Source organism: Malania oleifera, chromosome 2, assembly GCF_029873635.1.
Source record: "Malania oleifera isolate guangnan ecotype guangnan chromosome 2, ASM2987363v1, whole genome shotgun sequence".
NCBI classification, from domain to species: Eukaryota; Viridiplantae; Streptophyta; class Magnoliopsida; order Santalales; family Ximeniaceae; genus Malania; species Malania oleifera.
Genome location: NC_080418.1, coordinates 49760095 through 49775524, shown reverse-complemented (window position 1 = coordinate 49775524; position 15430 = coordinate 49760095).

Below are 15430 nucleotides of genomic sequence, written 5' to 3'. Positions count from 1 at the left end.
ACTAGCTCAAGTCCCTTCCAATATAACTCAAAATAAATTTTCTCCAAGAAAGTATATTTTTCAAAATAAGGAATGTTTTGGAGTGTTTTGGAGAAAATGATTTGATCTTTGAAATCTTAAAGAACAAGAGACCTCTCAAGCAAAATATATTGAGTGAATAAATACTCAAGGCCAACTTGCATAAACTCTAAGATTTCTCAAAAATATTTTTCAAAGGGAGAAATATGGGAAGAGTGAGATTGATCTTTGAAAGTGGAGTGTAAAATGGGAGAAACAATCAAAGAATAATGAATTGAGTTTTTGGTATATGTCTCTAACATTTGCAAAGTGGTTTGGACTTGTATTTATAGTCAAACTTCCAATATGGCTATTAGGTGACCATTGGGCAATAAATAAATATTAAAATTTAAATTTTCTAGCTGTTATAGGCTCAAAATTTGAACTACCCGAGAGGTTCGGTTTGCTGGCCCGAGGTTCAGTTGGCCGACCTAAGGCGATTTCACAAACCTTCGTTAGTTCGGCAAGCCGACCATGACGAATCGGTCAACCGGGCTAGGAGGTCGGCCGGCTGGGCTTAGCACGTTAGAAAAGGATTGGTCTACCGAGCCCATGTAAAAGACATTTGTGTCCTTCGGTCTGCCGAGCTAAAAATGTTGTGTGAGGGTCAGCCTGCCGAGCCTTTATTAGATGAGTCCCTATACCCGTGTTGGTCGACCGAGCCAGATAAACTGTGGAAGGTCAGTCGGCGAGGCCTTCATAAATTTTAGTTTTGGCCTTATCTTGTGTTTAAAAATATTTCAAACCTTTTGAGAGAATGTTTAACTTTAAGTATGAGAGGTTTTTGTTCAGTTAAGGGATTCCTATGGTCAGCTTAGGTCTTGATAAGTTTCAATGTAAATCAAATGTAATGCATGCACAAATAAACCTATTTTACTATTACAACTTAAACATAATAAAGTTTTTGGTCCTTACTCGTTGTAAGTCCATGAAATGCCCAATATAATGTGATTTTTAAGTTCTGTCTTGACTTCCACACTTCATCATCACTTGTGCTATCTAAGGTTTAACCTGTTCATTCGCTAAGCACAAACATGAGATGTTGTAGTTTGTCAGAATAAAAAATGATGATTGGACTCAAAAAGCCAACATTTGGAGTTTCATCTAGCAAAACCTTAGATTTTATTTTTATTCAATTAGGTATGTTTTAATTTTTATGTCCTCTAGGGTCTTCACCTAGGCACGATCTCTCATTTCGCTCATTCTCACCACCCGATTCAAACATGTATAAAGTAGATTATTTTGTAATATTCATTAGTACAATAAAAAAAATCAGAAACAATATTATAATGATAAATACATGAAACTTTTAAAAAAAATTAAAAAATAGCTCCATTTTAGTGGGCTAGCTTCCCAATGTTATACCTACACACACATCAAAAGAGAGAGTTTTTAGGCCCTTGGGCATAAGCTTGGGTGGTAAGGACTTGCATCAGACGGTCTTGGACAAAGGTGAAGTCTAGGGTTCGAACCCTGCCGCCTATAGCGCACATCTGCAATTTACCTCCTACGTGTTAGTCGAGGGCACAACTAGCGTAGGCGTGAGATTAGCATGGTGTGTAAACTCAAGACACCAGGCGAAAAAAAAAAAAAAAAGAGTTTTTAGTTAATAATAGATTAATGAATGCAAATAAAACCAAATATAAAAATCAATCAATCAATTTAGAGCAATCAATATCATTTGTTTTAAAATTAATTGATTAATCAAAATTGATTGGTTATTTTTTCCCCTCTTGTCTATAAATAGAGCTTCTCAAAGAGAAATTGTGATGAATGATTTCTTATATTGAGAAAAGAAGAGACAAAAAGTAATATTGAGAATTGCTAAGGGAAGAGAGGAAAAAAAAAAAATAGAGTAAGACAAAAGAGGTTAGAGAGATTGGAACAAAATAGTGGTTGCTCATAGAAGATCGAACGATAGAAAATTGGAAAAGACTTTGACAGAAGAAGATTATTAAAGGAAAGTGTAAAGGCAGCAGAAAGAAATTTAGGCAGAAGCAAATGAGAACCTAAAAGATAAGTACCCAAATGCTCTCTGTCTCATCTTAACTAAAGCATGTGTCGATTTGGCTATGATTGGGATGATTGTTATAGAGTATTTAAAAATTAGAACTTGTTGAATTCAAGATTAAATTAAATGACAGGTTTTTTGAAAAAAAAATAGCATTTTGAAAATTGAAATTGGATTTGACAAAAAATAATTTTGTAATTTTGGAATATCCTTAGTTTGTGCTAGCATAGGCCTAATTGTTTAAATCAAAACCCAAAAATAGAACAAGCAAAATTCCCCAAGATTCCCAAAATTACTCCCAAAAATCCTCGAAACAAATCCCTAAAAGAACCCCCGCAAAATCTCAAGACAGTCCCAAATTTTTTACTTGAATTCAAAAAATCAAACACGAAAAGCCTGGGTCAAACTACCTAAATCCAAGTCACAAACTCGAATCCAAAAATCCAAACTTGCCTTAACTTGGGTCCAAGTCAACATATCCAAAGAATTGAGTCCTACCCAACAACCCGAGGCTAAGTCAACTTTCACCTGGGTCAATTGACTCATCTAAGACCCAAAAATCCCAAGCTCAATTTACCCTAATTGGGAACTCAATTGACTCAACCCACATCTTAAAATTTAGCAAAAAATACTAAGTCCAATCTTTTAGCCTAATCCTAGATTTGATCCGATTGTACCTGATTTAACAAGTCTAACTCAATCCACTTAGACCTAACCTGAGCCCACATTAAACCTGAACTAACCCAAACTTAAAAATAAAAATAAAATTAAAAGCCCAAAAACTCATAGTTTAATTTAATTAAACCAAACCCCTTTGCCATAAGCTCAAACTCCCACAACCTAAACATAAGTTCATCCACCAACTAAACCCCCCACACCAATCGCCATCTACCATGTGGGATGTGCCACGTGTCACCTCTTCGGAGTTTTAAAAAAATAAAAATTGAGCCACCTGTTGGCTACCATGTGTCACCACAGATGGGCGACCCGTGGTGATCACATGTGTTTTCCCGCCTCTACCTCTATTCCCTACATCGGACCAACCCAATTTGACCTAAGTCAACCTAAGGATGACGATGATCTAATTCAAACCAATTGAATCGATTTGACTTCTTAAATCGTTCTGATTTTTTTTTATTTAATATTGATTTTTCTTAATTCATTTTTAATTCAAAAAAATAGAAAAAATCAGAAAAATTAAAATAAATAAATAAAAATTCTTTGAGTCATTGTTGACTCAAGGGACCAAGAAAAAATTTTAAGAAAATAAAAATACCAAAAATAAATAAAATTAAAATAAATTCCTTAAAAATCTTAAAAAATTATAGAGAAATCTTGAAAAATTCCAAAAAAAAAATCTAGAAACATTTTTAGAAGTTTGGGGATGTTTTGGATATCATTTTTACTTAAATTTAATGTATTATCATGATCATTATATGTTTAATGTTTGTATGCATCGGGTTTTATGTTTGTGTCATGCATGCATCTCAATGATAAAACAAAGAGTAAATAGGTATTTTTTATCTCACCTATAACAATTATGGGAGGGGGGGGGGTTTATCTAGTAAGACTCTCTCATTTGGAGTTCTTATTAGACATTCCAAAATCACATATGATTTTGCATTTTATGTTGAAATTTAAATATTCATTGGATTGTTTAGGAGTTAATTAATGGTCATCTCACTCAATTTGAGCTGATTATTCAGTATCAAATTTGCTTCATTAAAATAACTTTGGAATAGTTTGTTAATTTATGAACAATTGAAGAAGTGTTGAACATATATAAAAAATATTCTTCTAAGTATGTATTCTTTAGAAAATCGTCGAAAGAAATTAAAAAATTTCCTTTTTCTCAAATATAATTTCTTAATAGGTAAAAGTGTTTATTAAAATGTACTTAGTAACATATATAAGTTTTTTTTTTTTTCATTATGTTATAAAAATCAATTATATAATTAGTAAGATAATAAAAGCACTAAGTGATAAAATATGATAACTAGGTATATTTAGACATGTAGCGGTTTCTTGGTGCTGAATTAATTTTGGGGATTTAAATTGTAGGAAGAGAAAAGTTAGTCAAGTTTGATATTGTCCTTAAGGTGACGAAGGAGTATATAAAAATTAAGAAGTAAAAATTTTAAAATGTTATGCATTTTTCTTAAAATGTTTTAATTTTTTTGGAATGGTATCAACACTTTTTATATTATTTTTATTTGCAATTCTATAAAAAAATTTATTTTTTAATTATTTATGAATAATTCTTTCTTTTTTTAGAAGTGAGTGCGATTAAATCATACCCAAAAAAATCACAGTCAATCAATTAGAGCATATATATTGTGCATGAAAATTAATAGCATAGCACATATATTGCGCATGCCCGACTAGTATCATATTATATACAAAATTATATATGTTTATTAGCACATTCACTTTTCTTTAATTTACCATTAATTTTCTTTAAACCCACGCCCTTCATTTTTTAATTCTCTTTTAAGTTAAATTAAAGTCAAAGAGGTGATATTTATGTGTGTCTATATAAATATTTCATTCTTTTTTGGACTTATGCTTTTAACTGTTACAAAACTAACTTGTTAAATATTACCAATGAAATTTAAATATTGTTCATTAAAATTTTAATTTCTAAAAATTCAAGACAGGAATTAATAGAATAATTTATCCAATTTAAGAGAATTAACAATTATAATTTATATCATTTTGTGATTGAATTAATCCTCCCATTTTTGTTCACTCTGTTAACTTTGGTGTATTTCCAAGAGGGGGTGAATTGAAATTTTAAAATTTCTTGCTAAGTTCAACTAATCCAACAACCAGTATTACACAAACTTAGGGTCTGTCTATGCAGTTCCAATATGCGCAGATAAATATAACTTATGTAAATTAAATCATGCGAAACATTTACAATATAACATACACGTGTAGAAATATAAATTGCAAAAAATATAAACAGAGCACACACAATATGTTATCGTGGTTCAACCAATTGTGCCTACGTTCTCGCCTCTAGCTCGCAAGCCCGAGGATTCCACTAATGGCTCACTTAACGGGTGGAATAACACCAATTACAACCAGGTAAATTCAAAATGCTGACCTCAACCAACACGCCTTAACAGGATGACACACCTAACTTTCATAACCGAGTCTAAGCCAGTCTGGGACTATTCAACAGGGTTAGTCTCTCTCTTCAAGCCCGTGCCTGGAATACAATAAATTTGAAATACAATTTTGCGTACAAAGAAATGCTTCTTACATAAGTTGATATGTACCGTTAAGCACAAACAATAATCAATGCACATCAATATGATAAGAACTATAAGCTCAGTGCAGATTATACAACAACTCTCAAGATAATGTCACTAGGCAATCAAAGTGTGAAACTGTGTTTGCAATCTATCTTTGAAACTGTATATAGATATATATCAACTACAAATAGGGTTTCAAAGATTTTCAAAGAATGTAATCAAAATATCTCTAAGATGATTTTCTCAAGATTCTAACACAAGAGATATTTGAAATCAAGTTTGTTTGAAAAATATTTCATAAAGCACAAGAACAAGCTTTTGAATACTTGCAACAATAATACAAGATTCACAAGCTTAAACGAGTTATCCCAAGATAGTATTTATCAATGAAATAATCTGAGATAAACTCAAGCTAACTCTCTAAAAATAATTTCAACAATAATAAATGAGAGAGTACATTAGCTTTAAAATAATGTATGAAAACACACAAATGTATTCACTTTTCAAGTTGTAATAATAATGCAAATGAAGAGAATACAATAAACGCTCTCTTTATCAAAGATGGTTTTGCTAAGAAGAATCAAAGAGAGTGTATAAAAATTTGCTTGGAATGTTGAGTATATAGCAAAAGGGGTATAAAATATTTGAGAGAAATTTTCCTAATTACTTTTGCTAATCTATAGCTAATCCTTGCAAATGAGGGGGTATATATAGACTACCCCATGATTATAGCCGTCCATGACACATAGGAAATTATTATAATTGTTTTAAAATTTTTTAACCAAATTAACCATGCTTTATTTTTTTAACCATGGTAAAAATATTGAGACAACCTGAGAGTACCGATCGACCGAAAGCAGGTTTGGTTGAATGAGCTATGCAAGTTCGGTCGACCGGGTAAGAAATGAACTAGAAGTTCGGTCGACCGGACATGGTGTCCAAAGGTGATTTTCCTTTTTTAGCGTGGTTGGGTCGACCGAGAGCTTTTGAACTGAGTAGTTCGGTCGACCGGACAATTGAGTTCTCACACGTGGGAACTCGGTCGACCAAGACGTTGGCATGCAATTTGGGCTTGGTTGATCGGGTGGTCAAAGTGTTGACTTAGATGGAGTTCGGTCGACTGAGAGGAATATATTGGCCGTGGCTCGGTCGACCGGGCTGTGGTCAAGCTGTTGACCCGATTTTGATTCGATCGACCGGGAGGTTTTTTGTACTTTACCGAGCATGCATATTTAGTGCATTTCGGTCCTTTTTACTTATGTGGTCACCCAATTTCATTTAACCAAATATATATATATGCATGTGTGGGTGTCCTAGGGTCATTCTAGGCCCTTTTTGAGGACACCGAAAAAATTTGGCGTCGATCAACCGAAGGTCGACAGAAGGGTGCCCTAATAGCATTCGGTTCTCTATGGTCAGTCTATGGTCATTTGATTTTCAAGTGATGTGTAGGGACCTAGAGTCATTCTAAGGTCTTTGAGCTTGTAGTTCCTACATGCATGATATGTATTAAATATTACAAACTTTGTTCTCCTAATTACTATTACAGACCCAAATAGAAATTACAACAAATAAATTACAACTAGGGTCTTCAGGGTATTCATTTGCCTTCAGGTCTCCAAGTGCCATCATATGATACTGCCAAGATAAACCTGCACATCAACTCGGCAGACATTAAATACCTGAGTATTTGTTAATAATCAAAACAGGGTATGACCCATAGGGTTAACACACTCACCATCTTGCCTGCACCTCTCCTAATTACCCCATTTCAAATCATTTACAAAATCTCCCTTCCTCTATTAATTTCCATACATCGGTGGACACAATCCTTCAATTTTTATCTCTTTTTTAGTTTGTAATTTTGTCAAACTTCCCCTTTATAACAAATTCATCAATCGCTTCCTTAATAATAAAATTTGTAATGAATTCTCTAATAATAATTAGACCTGGCAAAGGGGACCAGGTCGGATAATCCGTGGCGAATTAAGCGGATTATTAGGTGAAGAAATCATAATCCATATTTGACTCTTTTAAGTGGCAGATTAGGCGGATTCAGGTCAAATAATTCATGGTGGATGGTGGATAATCCGCCATTCTCAAATATAATTTTATTATTATTTTATTAATAATTTATTTTGTATCATAATAATTGAAGTTGTATATGACAACTTGCAATTAGTTTGTGTATTAACTAATTCTAAGTTAGTACAACAATGTTATAAACTGAAAATTTGAACTTTATTTAAAACATCAATTTTAATTGTACATAAAACTAATATATATTTTTTGACGCAACAAAAAAAAAAATTGCTTCAATATTTATTCAATACAAGATTTTTTTATCAATATCAATATAAATTAAAACAAATATTTATTGTTAACATTGTGAGGTTGTGAGCAGTAGCTTCAATATTTATTCAATACAAGATTTTTTTATCAATATAAATATTAATATAAATAAATACTTATTGTTAACACTGTGAGTGAGCAGTAACACTGTTGGTTGAAACAACAATCGGCGCTCTGATACCAATTGTAGATGTCGAGTGTGCGCAATGGAAGACGTCACACAAACTCTCTAAACAATCAATGGAACAAGAAAGACAATCACTCATTGATGAACTATACTAAACAAGTAATCACTCAATAAAGAAAATAAACAAAAGCAACAATCAAAGACATAAGAGTTTACGTGGTTCGGCAATTTGCCTACATCCACGGGAGCAGCGGCTGTTTTCCACTATCACAATGAATCTTACACCAAGCTGAGCAAACTAAGGTTACATAATAATGATTAAATACTAATCTTATGCGTATAGAAGCCTTCTACTATATCCAAAACACTTCTGTAAAGATCACCTGGAGGAAAATCCTTCAAAAACTCCTAATTTATTGATCTTCGAATTGAAAATTCGTGATGTCTATGAGCGTAACCGTCGACAGTTTAGGCCAAACCATCAACGGTTTAAATTCGAGAAGAATTCCCTAAAGCACTGCCTAAAGTTGTCAATGGTTACACCCAAATCGTTGACAGTTTACCTCTTGCATCCTTCTCTCTTTGTTCCTCATTTCACGATACTTTCCCCCGGTGGATGCGTTCCACTCAAAATATGAACCACATCCCCAACAATCTCCACCTTGGCGAATATTCATCACTCAGGAGAAATATGAAAGATTAACCACGCTATTCCACCCGAACCAGTAGATTGGGACCGCCTCCCGTCTAACACCTAGAGACATAAACCAAGTCCAAGCGATGCTTAAACTTGTTCGTGGTAACAGGAACTCCACCTAACTGAACACCCAGCTCCTTAAACGATTATTTAAACCACAATGCTACCTTGGCAACCTCAGCCACTGCTAAGAACTCCGATCCAATTGTAACTAGTGCAACCTGAGTCTGTACCTTGGACTTCCAACAATTAGGCTTTCCCACAACATACCCTGTTATAGGCCTTCATCCAAGTCCCTTATGTAGTCTGCATCCACGAACCTCACAACTGATGGATCACTCTATTGCCCACCGAAGTACCCTACTACACTAGTGTAGGAAACCTTTGACACATACTATAACGACTTGCTATTTAATTGGGTTATATATATATATACTGTAAAATTTACAATGCTCTGATACCTACTAAGCTAAACCAAACCATCAACCTAAGCAGTGAGAAGCGAAATTCATATAAACACAATCAAGAAAATATACAATACCAGAGTGCTAAAATATGTCTCCAAAATATATACATATATGACTGTTTCCCAAAATACCCTCAACTGGGCTAGGGCTATACATAAATACTCTCAAAAATACTTACTCTACTGATAAGGATAAGGCCCTCTATCTGCGATCCTGATCTGCTCGCCTACCTGGATCACCTAAAAAATATAAAGTAATGGGATGAGACGACGCTCAGTAAGACGAAATATGCTATTGCTAGTGTGTGGCAAATGAGTTACAATACTTTAAATATATGTTTTTAAATAATCATGTATAAATAAATATGAGAATACAAGTACAAATAACATATACAACCACCACCTGTACCCATGTTGCTTAACATATATGTTTTTATAGGTTTTCCATTCATAATACTTCTACTATACATAAGTACCCCCACTGTTACTGGAAAACTGTATATACATCTAATAACTGAAAACTTCCCTGTCGATAAATGTATGTCATGATTTAACCCCTCATGACAGGATTGTGGGGCCCGTAGGCGGGATCTACCCTGGCTGGTCGACCAGGATGAACCACTATACTCCATCAGTCTGATCAGCCCTCCTCAACCTATATTTGATGGGGAGTCTGTCCACTCGTGGGCTCTATACGATCGACTTTCATACCACGTATTATCTGAATGGGTGGTTGCACTCTATACTGTATGTAGCAACAGTACCGTACTCAGTAAACTGTATGGTCCAACAGGGTCTGATACTATATAGTACAGTTCTATATACAACTATCTGTTTTACCATGATTCTATAATAACTGTATAAACCATGACACTGTGATAAACTGTATCTGTACCAACTGTATTTCTGAAATGAACTGTAAAACTGTAAGTCATGGTACTGTAAACTGTATCTGTATCAACTGTATAATCATGGTATTCTATAATTATTATAAAATATATTCATGGTCTGTATATTCTGTAGAACACAGTTTTGAAAAATACTGTAAAGCATGTCTTTGTACTATATCTATATTCTCAAGCCACACAGTAATTTAAAACATATTATACATAATGGATAAATTGTATAAATTTCTGCTGTGAATAATAATCTGGTAAAAACATATAATTTATACTGAAATTATACTAGTATTGCCTAGTATAGCATATTTCCCTTACCAGATTTCTACTAAAATCCTTCTACTGTGACGGGTCTTACACCCACAAGGTTCTCCACTCAATACCTTGAAAATCATATATCTCAGAACAAAATATCACTATTTCTACATCTACATCATTTTCCACAATTGCTAGAAAGTCAAATTTCAACAAAAAGGTCTTATCCCGAATCTGGGATGAAATCCAACTTCGTCCCACCAACGATCCGCTTTGGCAGATTTGGAGAGAACTTTCCCAAGAGCATTGTGGTGGCCTCAGATTGTCGATCCGATGAACAACGAAGCCAAAATCGAAGAGAGATGGAGGTGGAGCCGTATGAGAGAGAGGGAGTGAATTTTGATGAATTGTCTGCGTAAAAATCCAAGTTTCAGCTATTTATAGAGTCGTATTTGTCGACGAGACACATCACACCTCGTCGACGAGTCCTGTAGAAAGTTCGTCGATGAACATGCACCCTCGTCGATGAATTTCAGACTTCTAAAAATCCTTTCTCGGTATCTTCTTGTCGACGTAACTTGTCTTCGTCAACGAGGCCCTCTTGTACCCTCATCGACGAATCCCCTGTGAAATTAGGAATAGCTTCCTAAGAGGGGGGTGAATTGGATTCTAAAAAATTTCTTTTGATTCCTTTTAAAATACCTTAAACTTCCTTTATCTCTTTTAACCAATTCTTGACTTGTTTGTTTAATTCTTTAATCAATCAAGAACTTAGTTCTTTTATCCAATCAATAACACAATTAAGCAACCAATTAATTAAACAATATTTTCAAGCCAAACAATCAATTTATTTTCCAAGTACAAGTTAAACAACAAACAACCAAACCAAGATATAAAGTATTTAGCACTTTGGTAATATAACAACTCAAGATGGTTGTTTGTTTATATTTGCCAAATTTGAACCAAACCTTGTAGGGAATGAAAATTTATGCTTGCTGATGTAAAGTCATGTATAGATGAATCAAATCACTCTTTCCAAATATTTAGAACTCAAATAAACTCTTGGTAAATTTATCTTTGGGATGTAAACCAAGTAACGTACTTCCGTAAGGTTTTTGTAAGATATGGTGTAACCAACGTACTCCCCTTCGATTTTTGCAACCCAAATAAAAATTAAACCTTAAGTTTGTTTGATTTCCAAATATATGTAGTTTATATGATTTTCAAATTTTAAACCATCCACGCAATTTAAATATGCTGAAAATAAAGAGTAAGGGAAAAAGAGAATAAGACGGAGATTTTTACGAGGTTCGGCTTATACCCAGCCTACGTCCTCGCATTTGGCAAACTACCAAAGGATTCACTAGTTCAGTTCCATTAACAGGTGGAACAATACCGATTACAACACTCCTTGGTTAAGGCTAGAGCCCGCCTTCTCCAAACGATATCCCCTCGTTCGGTCACTCCTTACATAGGCTAGAGCCCACCTCTCTAAGCAATATTTCCTTGCTTAGCCAAAGATCCAAACAACCCTTGGAACGTCAAAGAATTACAAGAAACAAAATATAATCTGCGTACAAGTATACTCTCTCAAAGAGCAAGTTAGTACAATTTCAGCACTATATACTTTGAATGTAAAATATCAATATGAAATACAATGAAACTCAAGTGCAGAATTCATCAATATCCTTCTTAGAAGAGGATTAGCAGTAGGAACTCAGAGAAAGAAGGATCAGCACTTCAGAATTCTTAGCAAAAGAATTTTTCAATGAGTGAACAAGAGAGCTTTGGAAGAACAAGAGTACTTTCAGCTTTACAAACAGATTTTTCAATTCTTGGATGAGTTTTGATTTGAAAAACCATGTATTTATAGGCTTTAAAACTTGTTTCCATGTTGCAAAAGTTTCTTTTAAGTGTTTCCCAAAATTTTAGAAAGTTTGGAGCTCAAACAGCTATATTTTAAAATATTAGAATTTAAAATTTTTTTCCGTTGAACAATGTTCAGATGATTGAAGGTTCGAGTTCAGTCATCTGAAGTTCCTGAAGCCCCTTTTAAATAGAACTAGATATAGGTTTAGTCAATTGAAGTTAGGTTCAATCATCTGATGTCGCAGGTTCAGCTGACTGAAGTTGCAAGTTCAGTCGTTTGAACTTGCTGCTGTAACTCTCTGCCTATTTTGTCTTGTTCTCTGTTAGTAGTGACCCTGTTTCAGTGTTTTGGCCATAACTTTTTTTTTTTTAATAATTCCAAATTACATGTTCTTGGTGTCAAAAGAAATCTAAGAGAAAATACTAAAACTTTCATGTTGACCAATTTTCAAAATAATGATGTTTTGATAGTTAAAAAGGCACCTGAATACGGCTGTATAAAATCTGACAGCAAATGGAAAAACTCTTTTTGATGCTTTTCATTCCAAAAATGACTCTAACCTTTTTAAAATAATTTTTGACCTTATAAAAATATTTTACAGGTATTTTAAAAAGTATCTAGGTCTAAGTTAACCTAAAAGCTTCAAAATATTTCAACAATATTTTAAACATTTAAAGTACTTACATGAAAGCTTCTAAAACTTTTCTCATTCTAGGTTCTTGAGTCTTCATGTTTTGTTTCTTCAAGCTTCCATCTTTTCTTTAAGCTTTCATAATCTTTGAGCTTTAGGTTCTTGAGTCTTCATGTTTTGTTTCTTCAATCTTTCATATTCTTTGAGCTTTATCACTTTGCTTTCCTTTGGCTCTTTAGACTTTAATATGCCTTGGCTTTCAACAACTCATTCATGTCCTCATATTCTTCAAGGTTTCATATATCATCTTTAAATCCATGCTTTGACTCATTTAAGTTTCATTTGATCCTTGTGAGCACTTTGACCTTGCTTTCATCATATTTGATCCTTGTGGGCACTTTGACCTTGTTTTCTCATATATGAGCCCTGAAACAACATTACTCACACAAATATGTTAAATTCCACTTGTTTGTTAGCATCAAAATAAGATAATAAGATTTTAAGTTTTGTAAGGCCAACACCCTATGTTCGTCGATAAGGATATGATAAATTCTCTTGGGTCATTACATCCCAAAGTGTAACGTCGTTGACGAAGTCTGCTACCTCCCTCTGTTACTGTTTCCATTTTTTCTCCCTCTTTATTATTTAAATACCATTATTCTTCAGGTCGTTACACATACTGAACATCACCGTCCATCCTTGAGTACTAAGTGGCAGACTATTTAATTTGATTCGCCAACAGTGTATCGGTGACCGGTTTAACATTAACTATGCTAAACCTCTCCAACACCTGATCCACAAAAACACCTTGAAATAACCATAATCTCCTGGTAGTTTTGTCCATACAGCCACCATGAGATAATCCCAACTCCCTGCAACTTTATCCTTGCGAATCTCCAACCCAAGAATCCTCTTGACAGCCCCTAAAACCTTCATGTCAACTTCCTTTCTCAATAGAGTCTCTAATCGATTTACCTAAGTCGTAACCTTCCCAACAATATGCATGTCACTCACATAAAACAACAAAATATTTGCTCACTTGCATCCTATCTCCCTCTCCCCCATTGGGAGCTCTACCAACCTCCACGTATGATTCTTATACAATAACTCCATCTCCTCCACCTTATACAATAACTCCATCTCCTCCACCATGACACCTATCCACCTACCCTTCTCTTGGTCGTACACTACCTCTTTAAAGGTAGTAGGGTACTTCCTAGTAGTAATGGATGCATAAGACATCATATCATAAGATTTATACCTGGGCGATGGCTTGATAGTGCCTCTGAGCCCATTGTGATCATGCTGGTCTCCCGAGCTTAAACTCCCTACATTATGAACAATGTCATCTCTGCCTCGAGTCTGTGATTCCACTTGCATCACATACTTCTTTCTGCTCCAATTTATACTTTGATAATGCAAGTCTCCTAAGTTAGAACTCCTTGCACTTCTACCCCGAGTCTCCAACTCCACCTGCACAGCATGCTCGTTGTTGCTACAGCTTTATGACACCTATTCTCTTCATCTAACTGAGTACCCTATCTCATGGCTTTAACACCTAAAATCATGTCTTCATCAATCGCCACCCTATTTGCCATTGGATCACCCAAGTTGAACCTATATTTCTTATACCCCAGTAAGACGCACTGTAATAACCCAAAAAATAATGGTATTTAAATAATAAAGAGGGAGGGAAATGGAAACAGTAACAGAAGGAGGCGGTCGACCTCGTCGACGAAGGCCATAGTATAAATAGTGTAAACCTTGAATTTTTACGCAGAAAACTCACCAGGAACTCTCCCTCCCTCTCTCCTACGGTCTCTCCTCCATCTCTCTTTGATTTTGGCCCCGTTGTTCGCCAAATCGACGATTTGAGGCCACCACGACCCTCCTAGCGGAGTTCTCTTCAAGTGTGCTGGGGCGGATCGTTGGTGGGGTCGAATCGAATTTCTCCCCAGCATTAGGGTAAGGCCTTTTATTCAGTTTTTGGCCTTCTGGAAGTTGTAGGAAATGAAGTAGACAGAGAAATAATGGTGTTTTGTTCTAGTGAATGTTGTTTTCAGGGAGTTGAGTGGGAAACCCTGCCAGTGTAGGACGGATATTCAGTAGGTGTTTTCCAGTAGTTAGGTAAGGGAAACATGCTATGCTAGGATACTTCAGTATGATTTCAGTACAACATATAGGTTGTTATCAAGTTATTATTCAAATTATACATACTATTTTCAGAGCCTGATTATAATAATATTTATTAGTGTGACTTGAGTTGGCTAGAGTACAGTACCATATTTATACAAACTATGAATACTGTGTTTATAGTTATTAATAGAAATACCATGATATTTGCATGTTTATAGAATAACGAATTTTTCAATGTACAGTATACTTAAAAATATGCATTTTTAGTAATTTTAGAATAACATGTTTATCAGTACCACAACGTCCTAATATACAGATATTCAGACAGCAATTCAATTATACAGAAATTAGATTTTCAGTTAGTTTATTTATAATTTCAGATAAATTCTATGGGGTTGTGGTTATTTTTAGAAACCACAGTAAAAGCAGTATATTACAGATATCAATTACCTATATAGTATCAGACCTTGATGGATCATACAGTAGAGCACGGTACTATAGCTACAGATATTTAGTTCAGAGTGCAACCACTTTACTCAGACAGTAAGTGGTATGAGGTCGATCGTGCCCATGTCGGGACAGGCTCTCCATCAGATATGGATTGAGGGGGCCAATTAGACTGTCGGAGTTTAGTTGACTTACCTTGATCGGCCAGTGAGGATAGGTCCC